The 13,530-nt window shown below is 45.6% G+C and overlaps 2 long non-coding RNA genes and 1 other non-coding gene across 4 annotated transcripts; all 3 read left to right on the top strand.

Moving 5' to 3' along the window:
- Positions 1-1,826: 1,826 nt before the first annotated feature.
- LOC123330332 lies at positions 1,827-8,027 on the top strand. Of its 2 annotated transcripts, XR_006546167.2 has the most exons (4): positions 1,827-3,898; positions 5,888-6,105; positions 6,437-6,563; positions 7,115-8,027. It is a non-coding gene; the product is annotated as an uncharacterized LOC123330332 (long non-coding RNA). The 2 variants fall into 2 exon arrangements; XR_006546166.2 differs by having other exon boundaries at positions 1,827-6,105.
- TRNAE-UUC lies at positions 7,937-8,007 on the top strand. Its single transcript has one exon. It is a non-coding gene; the product is annotated as a tRNA-Glu (tRNA).
- Positions 8,028-11,340: 3,313 nt separating the features above from the next.
- Positions 11,341-13,067, top strand: LOC123465133. The gene is made up of 2 exons (XR_006640218.1): positions 11,341-12,966; positions 13,008-13,067. It is a non-coding gene; the product is annotated as an uncharacterized LOC123465133 (long non-coding RNA).
- The last annotated feature ends 463 nt before the right edge of the window (positions 13,068-13,530 follow it).

The following is a 13,530-nucleotide window of genomic DNA, read 5'->3' as shown; positions in this document are numbered from 1 at the left end:
ACACGAGTTTCTGATTGTGCCAGAATCTCCCTCACCCCTTTTGGGAAGGGATATACTGAGCAAGGTCCATGCCTCTGTTTTCATGAATAGGGAGCCCTCCCTTTCTCTTCCTTTAGTTGAACAAAATGTAAATCCTAGAGTATGGGCTGATGGAAAATCTGTGGGTCGAGCACAAAATGCTATTCCTGTAGTTGTTAAGCTCAAAGACCCGCACGTATTCCCACATAAGAAGCAGTATCCATTGAAACCTGAGGTTAAGGAAGGGTTAAAACCCATCATGGAAAATTTAAAGGAGCAGGGACTATTAATTCCCTGTAACAGTCCTTGCAACACTCCTATTTTGGGTATAAAGAAATCGAATGGTAAATGGAGACTAGTTCAAGATTTACGAATAATAAATGAGGCTGTAGTTCCTTTACACCCCGTGGTGACTAATCCTTATACTCTATTGAAATTCCTGAACGGGCCAAAGATTTCTCAGTAATTGATTTAAAGGATGCCTTCTATTCAGTGCCTTTGGTGGAAGAAAGTCAATTTCTATTTGCTTTTGAAGGCCCTACACAGCCAGCTTCTCAGTTAACCTGGACAGTTTTGCCTCAGGGATTTTGTGACAGTCCTCACTTATTTGGACAAAGTTTGTCACGGGATCTACAAAACTTTAATAGCTCTGAGGCAGTGGTGTTACAATATGTAAATAATATTTTGCTCTGTGCTGAGACAGAGGAAACTTGTTCGCGAGCCTTAGAAGATTTCTTCAACTTTCTGGCAGGCTGTGGTTACAAGGCATCAAGAGAAAAGGCTCAGCTTTGTCAACAATCAGTTAGATATCTGGGCCTAATCATATCAGAAGGGACTAGGGCCATAGGCCCTGAGAGAATTAAACCTATACTAAATCATCCCCTACCTATGACTTTAAGACAATTGAGAGGATATTTGGGAATCACAGGTTACTGTCGCATTTGGATTCTGGGCTATGGGGAACTTGCCCGGCCTTTATATAAACTTATAGCTGAAACTCAGCAGGCCCAAACCGACAAACTGGTTTGGTCTCCAGAAACTCAAAAGGCTTTTAAGGTTCTTCAGACTGCTCTCCTGCAAGCTCCAGCTCTGAGCTTGCCCACAGGGTCAGAATTTAATTTGTTTGTCACTGAAAGAAAAGGTGTGGCATTGGGAGTTTTGACACAACCCCGAGGGCCTCACCAGCAAACTACTGCTTATGTAAGCAGAGAATTAGATGTAGTTTCACGTGGGTGGCCCCACTGCCTAAGAGTAATTGGGGCAGCGGCTTTATTAGCACCTGAAGCTTTAAAAATAATTAATGGACGAAACCTTACTGTACTGACTTCTCATGATGTGAGTGGAATCTTAAATTCTAAGGTTAATATTTGGATGACAGACAGTAGGCTTAAGTATCAGTCATTGTTGTTAGAAGGACCAGTAACTAAGCTTAAAGTTTGTGGAAATTTAAATCCTGCCACTTTCCTTCCTGAGAAGGAAAATGAAACACCTGATCACGATTGTTCTCAATTCCTAACTTTAAACTATGCAGCTCAGGAGGATGTCCAGATTTGGAACTCTACATCAGCAGGTTTCACGGTGTTCCTTGAAGTCTTAAAAAGTGAAAGTGAAAGTCGATCAGTCCTGTACGACTCTTTGCGACCCCATGGACTGTAACCTGCCAGACTCCACTGTCCATGGAATTCTCCAGGCCAGAATCCTGGAGTGGGTAGCCTTTCACTTCTCCAGGGAATCTTTCCAACCCGGGGATCGAATCCAAGTTTCCGCATTGCAGGCAGATTCTTTGCCAGCTGAGCCACCAGGAAAGCCCAAGAATACTGGACTGGGTAGACTATCCCTTCTCCAGGGGATCTTCCCGACCCCAGGAATCGAACAGGGGTCTCGGACAATGCAGGTGGATTCTTTACCAGCTGAGCTACCGTGGTGTCTTGAGAGCGGTCAATTTCAGGGGTTCACGGTATCCTAACTCCGTTGCTTAGACATTCCCATGATAGGGAAGCGGCAAGGAGGCCGCGGAAATGCTGGGACCCGCCCGCCACCCTTCTATCGCCGCAAAGGTTTCCGTGACGTAGGGGCTCATTCATAAAACACTGTTATAAACTTAGGCGGCCGCGACTGGTTCTTGCCAACCGCACTTCGAGCAGCCCAGCCGTGGGCGGAAAGGCAGAGACCGCCCGCTGCCCCCGGGCTCCGCCCCCGAATTCCTCTCGCCTGTCACCACGTGGCGTCCTCCCGCTTCGCCTGCGCTGGCAGGACCAAGACAGTCTCTCTTGATGCCGTTCCCTGGCTGACTTCCACCGCGGGCTCTCCAGACCACGCTCAGGAAGGTTGGGCTAGAGGGGCCGGCAGCTTGGGGGTCACTCCTTCGCTGGGAAGGGAGGCTTCTCGGAGCGCTGGATGTGCTGGAAGCGCGCGCACTGTTGTCCCAGTGAGAACGGTCCCTTCCTCGCGCCGGCTGTTTCTGAGCTCTTCGGCCCTTGGCTCGGTGGCTGGTGTCCAACGAGAGCCGAGCAAACGGGTGCCAAACGTACTCCTCACTGGAGGCCGGCTTCCCGAGGGGACAGCAGAAAGCGGCCGTCCTCTCTCCGACGGCCCCCCGGAGCAGGCAGGAGGGGCGGGTGTGGGAAGAAGTTCATTGATAAAATGCGAGTTCCTTCAGGTGACTCTAGGGGGCTCCTGCGTCAGTGCAGAAGTTGGGTATGCTTATAAACAACCCCTGCGACTGCGTTCCTATTATTCCCTCAGTATCCCTGGCTTGAAAGAGGGCCGATGACTCAGCTGGTAAAGAATCCGCCTGTGGATGCAGGAGACATAGAGAGGAAGTTTCCATCCGTGGGTCGGTAAGATGCACTGAAAGAGAAAATGGCAACCCACTCTAGTATTCTTGCCTGAAGCATCCCATGGACAGAGGAGCCTGACCGGCTACAGTCTATGGGGACCAGCACCTGGGGGTGGGGGGCTGCTAACAAACCAGAAGAGTGGGGTCCCCTAGATGAGTGCTATTTCTGGGGATCAGGGCAGTGTACACAGGCAACAGTCATGATTTCATGGGGATTTCACTGGTGGGTTGGAATATCACTAGGTCACAGGGGAAGATAAGGGAAGCTTGAGTTGGGGCCACAGCTGCATCACTCTTGTGTATCTGGTCACCCGGGCGGGGTGCCTACAGCCAGTCTGCGGGAACGCTGAGGCAGAAGAATATTTAACTTAAATATTTTATAATACAAACATACATTACCATATGTAAAACAGACAGCCACTGGGAATTTGCTTTATGACTTAGAGAACTCAAACCTGTGTTCTGTGACAACCTAGAGGGGTGAGATAGGATGGAAGGAGGGAAGTTCAAGCCAGAGGGGCCACACCTATACCTATGGCTGATTCATGTTGATGTATGGCAGAAACCAACACAATATTGTAAAGCAATTATCCTCCACTTAAAAATAAATTTTAAAAATTTAAAAGTTTATGTTACAAGGGTCTTAAAAGACAAGAGGCAGAAAACACAACAGGGACGCCTTCAGGAACATTCCATGCCTCGCCTCCTTCACTAGAGCCTCTGCAATTCCTCCGCCAGCTCTTCTCCAGACCTCTGGGCCCCAGGGTCCTCTGGAGACACCTTTCTCCTGGAGGGATGCTGAAAAAGAACTACCCAGAAGCTTCTGCTCCGTTTGAGAGCGCCAGGCTGATGACGTCAATGAAAGGGGCGTTGCCGGCTCGCATGGTCAGAGGCCAGACTTCCTGCGCTGCCAGAGCGGGATTTTCGTTTTGAGGCTGGTGTCCCCGCACTCGCTAGGATCTGTAAACGGGATTTGGGTTGCTATTTCCACTTCCAGGGGATCTTCCTGACTCAAGGGTCGAACCCGCGACTCCTGCATTGGTAAGCGGATTCTTTTTTGTCAGTGATTGGGGCACGGTGTAAAAGGGAGAGGAAGTGTCTTCTAGAATCCCCCTGACACCATGCCGCTGGTGTGGAAGGACTCGTAGGGCAAAGCGCACACCCCACAGTCCGGAGACCGTTCTGTATGTCTCAGCCAGACCCCTTCCCGAGTGTAGGACCTTGAGCAACTTTCCCTGCTGCCCTTGGCTTTTATATTAAAGTTCCTCCAACTGGATTGAAAGAATAGAAAACGCGCGTGAGATACCTGACGTGTATTCCCGTGTCCAGTGCGGTCCAGGGAGCATCACTCTGGCTCTCTTTTCATGGAGGTGCCTCCTGGGCCTATGTTGATGGCAGAGGCTCATCCCTGGGGGAATCTGACCCTTGGGCTTCCCTGTCCTGTATCCTCTATAAAGATAAGGACTGGGATGGGGAAGAACAGCAGTTGTCTGCAGCACTTTGGGGATTGCTGTTCTACTAGGACAGAGAAGGTGTAAGGACAGTCCAGGAGCCCAGAAGGCCAAGGAATTTACCTTTCAGTTTACAGCCAGTGAAACTAGCTTCCCCCTGACAGTCGTGAATCTATCTTCCTGTTTGTGGTTTGGTTATATTTGACAAGTGAGTCTGTTCAAATGGTCAGGTATGATGGTGTACAGGAATGTGGGTCCTTTTGGACATAAAAACAAAAGAGGTCCTGGGTAACTGCATAGCCATCGCCCTGAGTGCCCCCATCATAGTCCTGATCACTGTCAGAACTTGTCTTATTTGTTACTTTCCCACCCACTTGACTCCCTTCCTCACTTTATTTCGGAATCGCTCCCATTCGCTGTCCGGAGAGAGGCTTTCCCTGGTGCCCAATCACAAGCAGGCAGTCACCTCAGTCATCTCTGTTTTCTTGAGTTCAGAACCTTTAGGTCCTCTGACATGGCTGTTGTTGTTTAGTCACTCAGTCGTGTCCTACTCTTTGCGACCCCACGGACTGCAGCACGCCAGGCTTCCCTATCATCAACTCCTGGAGCTTGCTCAAACTCATATCCATCAAGTCGGTGGTGCCATCCAACCATCTCATTCTCTCATTCCCTTCTCCTCCTGCCTTCAGTCTTTCCCAGCATCTGACATGGTGGTGCCCATTTATTTAGTTGCTTGTTTAGGATCTCTTTCCAGTCCCAGAGTGTGAGCACCTATTGCTGCTCTCTGCTAAGACAGAGTAGCTGAGCCTGTAAAAGGTGCTCAACAAATGGTTGAGTGAATGAATGGGTCTCCCACTCAGGTGCTCAGGTCACACTTATAATAGTCTTTCTCCCAACTATGGCCCACAGGGCTATACTAGCTCTGCCCCTTGCTTACCTCCACACTTCTCCCCCTTCTGTTCTTCCCTGCTCACTGCATTCATTCCTGCCCAGTGTACAGCCTTTGCTCTTGCATTTCGTTTTGTCTGATTCCAGATCTCTGCAGGGCTGTCTCTCCCCTCTCCCTGTGCCTCAGTGTCTCCTCTTAGGATAGTCTTTTCCTGGCCATTTTCCTCTGGCTGAGATACCCCTGGCTCCCACCTGCCCATCTTCTGGAAACTCTCTGCCATCTTTTGCTGAATGTTCAAATCTTACATCCTTCCTTAAATTTGAGGTTGTGACTGACTTTCTTTCCCTTCCTTCTTCTCTCCCTCTCTTCCTTCCTTCCTTCTTTTTTTATTTTTATTTTTTTTATTTTTTTCCTGCAAGGCATGTGGAATCTTAGTTCCCCAAGCAGGGACCAAACCTGTGGCCTCTAGTGGAAGCATGGAGTCCTAACCACTGGACCATCAGGGAATTCCCTGTGGCTGACTTGCTGGAGCTGCCTGGACCTCAGGCCTCTGCCTGAGACACAGAGTTGATGATGGCCTTTACCTCGTGGGCCGAGTGAGGGGGTTAGTAAAAGTCAAAAAGGACATGGCACACTTCACTGTGCCAGCCCTCCCGCATCTGATGTGTGAACATGTTATTTTCTCTTTAGTTCTCAGAATCTCGGCGCAGTGGGAATGAGCATAGGATTGATGGTGACGCTGATGCTTGGAGAAATGACGAGATGTTGTGCCTACGGTCACGCTGCCAGCGAGCGTCAGACTTCAGACCCTTCATGTGAACCCCGGATCTCTGGCCCAGAGCAAGGGATCTGCAGTCCCTTGCACGTCAGCGTGTGAAGCCCTCAGCCTGGGCAGGCGCTCAGACAGGGTGAGGGCAGCTCAGGTGCTGTCGCCGCTGTGGCCATTGTTGGAATTACATCTCGAGCATTTTTCCCAGAGCACTTACTGCCCCCAGACCTCGTGGAACACCACTGTCTGTGCCACCTCCCGTGGCCTCCTCCACCTGAGGCTTTCCTCTCAGCCACAGCTGCTTTATGTCCCAAGGCTGCATCTGCTTCCCCCTGGAACCCAGCACACAACTTGGCCATCAGCAGGCCTGGTAATTCAGGCCTGGGTCTCTGCACCTTCACCAGCAACACAGTGCCAGGCTTGATCCCACCCAAGTGCACTCACCAATGTTGCTGTGTTTGACTCTTCAGGTGGTGGTGACCTTCAAGGATGTGGCTGTGACCTTTACCCAGGAGGAGTGGGGACAACTTGACCTGGACCAGAGGACCCTGTTCCGGGAGGTGATGCTGGAGACCTGCGGGCTCCTGGTCTCCCTGGGTACGTGCTCAGCTCTTAGACCTGTGGGGACCGCAGCCTCCTCCTGGTTTCTGGCTGATCAGGAGGTCACAGGAGTCACCTTTCCTGCTCCCCACGGGCCCTGCAGTTTGCTGGCCCCTCCTCCTCCTGCCTGATCTGTGTATGTAGCAGGGACCAGAGGGATAGAAGCGGTGTCCCTCTGAACACCAGCCCTCATCTCGGTGCTCAGCACCCTCAGGCTCAGCCTGAGGTCCGTGTTCTTGACTCCTCTGCCGGGACGCTGACTGCCCCAACCTGGTGGGGTCACGTGTCCTCACAGCAGTTAGCAGGGCTGTTCTCAGAAGGGGGCGGGAGTCAGGCAGGTCCTCATGGCATTTGTCATCAGTGCCACCAGGACCTCCCTGACCAGCACAGTCTCAGCAGAGAGGCCCCTGGTTGGCATGACCCTTACATGTGTCCGGGGGCCCTGGTGCGTTGCTTGGGGCAGTCCTTGTAGGGCCAGGAAGAGATTTCTCAGGAAGCCGTATATGCTCGGAATCATCAAATGACAGCTCAGACTCTTTGTCCCCTAGCGTGGAATCAAGTGGCAGACACGTGAGTGGCACCACTGGCAGCTATCCACAGTGAGGCACTAGGGGACACTTGCTTTCCATCCCCACGAAGCGCTGATTGTGTAGAGGTCTTCGTTCTAATGGGAGTTGTGCTTCTACTGCTGCAAAAGAACGACTCCGTTGTCCTGGAAGGTGACCCTGCCAGTCGGCCACTTTGTGCTCCTCAAACTTCTGAATCAACAGGGAGAGAGCCACTGTGCTGGCTCTGGTGGCTGAGTCCGATGCAGGAGCACGTTGGACGACACGTCCCACTGCTACTTGCACAAAGGAAGTGTGCGTCTGGAACGCAGGCGTCCCTGAAGGCGTCTTATTGCGACCCATGAGTAAAGTCCATGAAAACTATAACAGCCTGACTTAGGCAGGACAACTCACAGCCCAGACCCTTCAGGAATGAATGCTTGCTCACCTACCAGGGAACAAAAAGGGAATGTCTGAAGTGGTACTGAGGACCAAAGGAGTTTGGAATGGGTTGCAGAAGAGATACATACTAGTTGTGGTTATATGACCATATAGAAATGAGGATGCTATGCTATGCTAAGTCACTTCAGTCGTGTCCGACTCTTAGCGACCCCAGGGACTGCAGCCTAACAGGCTCCTCCGTCCATGGGATTTTCCAAGGAAGAGTACTGGAGTGGGGTGCCATTGCCTTCTCCGAGAAATGAGGATAGTAACCTGTAATGTCATAAGTATTTCTTCCTTCTTTTGCCATGAATATGTGTGTATATTCAATATCTTTATCTTCCTTCTTTCATCCCCTTATATAACAAAAGTAGTGTTCGGTAGTTCCTGATAGTTCAGTGGTTAGGATTCTGCATTTTCACTGCAGTGACCAGGTTCAATCCCTGGTTAGGGAACTAATCCTATAAGTCACCTAGTTCAGTTCAGTTCACTGAACTCTGAACTCAGTTCAGTCACTCAGTCGTGTCCGACTCTTTGCAACCCTATGAATCGCAGCACGCCAGGCCTCCCTGTCCATCACCATCTCCCGGAGTTCACCCAAACTCACATCCATTGAGTCAGTGATGCCATCCAGCCATCTCATCCTCTGTCGTCCCCTTTTCCTCCTGCCCCCAATCCCTCCCAGCATCAGGGTCTTTTCCAATGAGTCAACTCTTCACATGAGGTGGCCAAAGTACTGGAGTTTCAGCTTTAGCGTCATTCCTTCCTAGTACAGCCAAAAAAAAAAAAAAAAAAAGCTGACTTAACAGCTTAATATTTATTCACTATATATCATTAAAGTTATACTATTTGCTTCTGTTTTATGCTTTGGTATTTTGGCCACTAGGCATGTGAAATCTTAGCTTCCTGATCATGCATTGAACCCACATCATTGGAAGGTGAAGTCTTAACCACTGGACCACCAGGGAAGTCCCCATATATCATAGTATTTGGTTGTAGGATATCAAGCAGAAGAGTGACCATCACCCAAGGAATCTGCATCCTCCTTGTCTTTATTTGGAGGATAGGAATGGTTTGAGTTTCTGTGGGTGCCAAATTGACAAGAGGTGGACTTGTGATGATTAATTTTATATTCAACTTGACTAGCGTGTATGACATCTAGATGTTATTCAAACACCAGTCTATCTTTTGCTGTGAAACTTTTTTTTTAATGGACTAAGCACCTATATTTTTTTATTTATAATTTTTAAATTCATAGATCAAATACATATTCAAAAAGTATGACCTCAACTTAATGGCATATTGTCCCTTAAGTAAGTAGGGGGGAAAAAAGAAAGTAGAAAAGTAAGGCAAATTAAACAAGACTTGGATTCAGTAGCATACTGAAAATTTTAGTAAAACTAGACATCTATTTAATATTGAGATGTAGGTTATAGTCCCCATAACGAGGCAATAAAAAGAAATAAAATTACTCCTTGTTAACGGTAAAATAAAATTGATCTAATTCATCTAGCTGGGCTGGAAGAAGCAAACGCTGGAATCAAGATTGCTGGGAGAAATATCAATAACCTCAGATATGCAGATGACACCACCCTTATGGCAGAAAGTGAAGAACTAAAGAGGCTCTTGATGAAACTGAAAGAGGAGAGTGAAAAGGTTGGCTTAAAGCTCAACATGCAGAAAACGAAGATCATGGCATCTGGTCCTGTCACTTCATGGCAAATAGATGGGGAAACAGTGTCAGACTTTATTTTTATGGGCTCCAAAATCACTGCAGATGGTGACTGCAGCTATGAAATTAAAAGACACTCCTTGGAAGAAAAGTTATGACCAACCTAGACAGCATATTAAAAAGCAGAATCATTACTTTGTCAACAAAGCTCCATCTAGCCAAGGCTATGGTTTTTCCAGTAGTCCTGTATGGATGTTAGAGTTGGACTGTAAAGAAAGCTGAGTGCTGAAGAATTGATGCTTTTGAACTATGGTGTTGGAGAAGACTCTTGAGAGTCCCTTGGACTGCAAGGAGATCCAACCAGTCCATCCTAAAGGAAATTAGTCCTGAGTGTTCATTGGAAGGACTGATGTTGAAGCTGAAACTCTAATACTTTGGCCACGTGATGCGAAGAGCTGACTCATTTGAAAAGACCCTGATGCTGGGAAAGATTGAGGGCAGGAGGAGAAGGGGATGACAGAGGGTGAGATGGTTGGATGCCATCACTGACCCAATGGAGATGAGATTGGGTAAACTCTGGGAGTTGGTGACGGACAGGGAGGCCTGGCATGCTGCAGTTCATGGGGTCGGCAAAGAGTTGGACACGACTGAGTGACTGAACTGAAAATTCATCTATGGAGAAAATTTTATGGGATATACCAAAAAAACAAAACAAACACATATACAGGGGAATACAGAAAGTGAAAGTGAATACTATTAAGCCATCAAAAACAATGAAAAATTTCCATTCGCAACAACATGGGTAGACTTGGAGAGTATTATGCTCAGTGAAATAAGTCAGACACAGAAAGACAAATTCAGTAGGATATGGCATATTTGTGGATTTTATTTTTTGGCCACGCCGCATGGCCTAGGGGAGTCTTTGCTCACCAGTCAGGGCTTGAACCTGTGCCCCCTGCAGTGGCGGTGTAGTATCTTACCCACTGGGCTGCCGGGAAAGTTCCCAGGATATATTCTTAAGTGAAAAACTATAGTCTAGAGCAGTGTACAAAGCATACCATATTTTTTGAGTCATGTAGAAGTAAAAATATATAGGGCAGAGATTTAACAATTTGGAAAGACAGGAATGTAAGTTATCACATTTTCTTATGTTATAGTTTTGAGTTTGTAGAAACTTAAGTGTTTTCTATAATGTTTAAACAGCATTCAATCAAAACAGAATTTAAAAATCCATAAAATCAATAGTAAAATTGAAGGAAAAGTGAGACTGTATGTTATATTGATGGCACATCTAGGACGAAGAAAAGTGGCTCTAAAACCTGGAGGAGGGACTTCCCTGGCAGTCCAGTGGTTAAGACTGACTTTCACTGTAGAGGGCATTGGTTTGATCCCTGGTCAGGGAACTTAAGGTCCTATGTGCCATGTGGTGTGGCCAAGAAATAAAAATAAAAACCCTGAGGAATACACACACACACACTTGAGTACAAATATAACTAGGGGAATCTGAATACGTTCAGGTGATAGTAACAAAGTCAATACCATTGCTGTGATATCATAATATAGTCTTACTGTTAGGGAAACTGGGTACACACAGGATCTCAGCAGGTGAATCACTGATTTTCACCATAAATATTTCCATTTAAAAAACCCAAGGGAGGAGGAATTCCCTCATGGTCCAGAGGTTAGGAATCTGTGCTTTCATTCATTTGAATCAACCCCTTTTTAAAAATTTATAATTTATTTATTATTTCTGGTTGTGCTGGGTCTAGTCAAGGCTATGGTTTTTCCATATCCATATGGTCATGTATGGATGTGAGAGTTGGACTGTGAAGAAGGTTGAGCACCGAAGAATTGATGCTTTTGAACTGTGGTGTTGGAGAAGACTCTTGAGAGTCCCTTGGACAGCAAGGAGATCCAACCAGTCCATTCTGAAGATCAGCCCTGGGATTTCTTTGGAAGGAATGATGCTGAAGCTGAAACTCCAGTACTTTGGCCACCTCATGCGAAGAGTTGACTCATTGGAAAAGACTCTGATGCTGGGAGGGATTGGGGGCAGAAGGAGAAGGGGACAACAGGGGATGAGATGGCTGGATGGCATCACTGACTCGATGGACGTGAGTCTGAGTGAACTCCGGGAGATGGTGATGGACAGGGAGGCCTGGCGTGCTGCGGTTCATGGGGCTGCAAAGAGTCAGACACGACTGAGTGACTGAACTGAACTGAACCTCAGTAAGTAATATTTAAAGAACAGTTAATCTTGGGTTTCCTGAGATAAACATCTTCTAAGAATCAGATACCTGAAATGAAGAGATACTTACCACATTTGTTTGCTCCCAGGACAAGGTTTGCCATGGCAAGCTCTGTGCGTCTGCAGTGAGGGCAGGTAAGCCTGAGATAAAGGTTTAGACCCCCTGTGATGTGATCTGGCAAAGTGATCACCTGCAAGTGCACCAACAGTTGTCTGTGTAGGGCATGGAGACAAACTGTGAAAAATGGGGCTGTGTAACTACCAAGAGCTATGGAAAATGCTTCGTGTGATAGATATCTGTCAGGAGTGGAAGAAATTGATGGTGGGAAACTGGTTTTTGAAATAATCAAAATCCCACGGGAATGTATGGGGGAAAAAACCCTGAGTTCTAATCAGTGAGGGAAGGAAAATGCCTACTGGGGATTTTTTAATTGATTTAAAGGCTTTTTGCAAAACATGATTTCTTCCCATAACTCAGCACTGAGGGCAGGGAAACTGAAGGAAAAAGCAGAGTGAGGAGAGTTAGAAAGCATATCCACAGTTGTACAAATGAATAAGTATGTATTTTCAATTTGTTCTATATTTCAAGACATTAATATATATCCTAGGAGTTTCAGACATGTTTCTAGAAATATGGAATATGTCAATGCACAACATTTAAATACATATTTCCCTGCTGGAATTTAGTATTTGATAGAAAAATACAATAAGCAGTTCTATTTAAGTTGCATAGTGTCATAGAAGGTGATAGTTCCTAAGGAAGTAAAGACAGCAAATGGGTGATAAAAAACAAATAATAATAAGGAGTTTATGATGAGTCCAGTCATTAAATTGAGTGTCCATATTTGGACTACTAGTGAAGATGAAAACTAAGGACATACTATAGATGGTTTATTTCCTCATTTCCAATTGCTTCATATTTATTATTTTGCCTTATAATGAAATTGGAACTCTAGGATAATGCTGAATTGAGAACAATGAGCAGCTATCCTTCTTTTATGCCAATAGGAATATTTTAATAATGGCTCAAAAATACAGTATTTATAATAATTTTTGTAGGTGTTCTTTATAAAATGATTAAGAAGGATTGCTTCTATCTGCAGTTTGATATCTCTCGGTGTACTAGCACTGAACAATTCACAAAGAAAAAAAAATTTAATTCTCATTCACAGCATTATCAGATTTAGAAAACACATATGCAAGACCAATAGAAAGAAATCTAAAAACACTGTTAACAAAAATTAAGATCTAAATAGAAGGAGATGTATCATGTTTATGGATTGAGACAGACACTCAGTATTTCTTCCTAAATTGAAAATTAAGGAAATGTCCTGATGGTCCACTGGCTAGAACTCTTGTGTTTTCACTGCCATTGCCTCGGTTGAGGGACTCTAGATCCTGTAAGCCACACAGCATGGCCAAAACTCAAAAATAAAAACAAATCAATGCAATCCCAAACTCCTAGTAGGATTTTTGTACTGTATAAACTAGAAGGTGGATTCTAAACTTCATATGAGTACTGTATAAACTAGAAGGTGGATTCTAAACTTCATATGAAAAGCAAAGATCCAAGAATGGCTATGAAGAATTTGAAGGAAAAAAAAAGGAAGTCAAAGGAGTACACAACTTTGATTTCAAGACATATTATGAAAACAAATTAGTCAATACATGAAAATACTGGCATAAATAAAGTAGGTAAATGCAACAGAATAGAAATTCCAAAAAAGAAAATATATATATATATATATAAATGATTGACCTTCAATGAAGTACTAAAGCAATTCAGGGGGAAAGGTATAATCTTTAAATTACTATCATGGCAGGAATTGGGTGTCCATATTTTAAAAAATAATCTCCACAATTAACTGAAAATAATTCCCTTATATCAGTAAGAACCCCAAACCATAAAAGTTACAGGAGGAAGCAAGAGAAAAAGTAAAGAGAATAAATGAACAAATTAAGACTACAATAAAATTAAAAAAACTTTTTCTCTGGATAAGTGATTGAAAAGACAAAACCAATTCTTGAAGATTGTATTGCTAAGTATTTCCATTAGAG

This window comes from Bubalus bubalis, chromosome 18, assembly GCF_019923935.1.
Source record: "Bubalus bubalis isolate 160015118507 breed Murrah chromosome 18, NDDB_SH_1, whole genome shotgun sequence".
Lineage (NCBI taxonomy): Eukaryota > Metazoa > Chordata > Mammalia > Artiodactyla > Bovidae > Bubalus > Bubalus bubalis.
The sequence above is the reverse complement of the archived record's forward strand: the minus strand, read 5'-3'. Positions and strand labels throughout refer to the sequence as shown.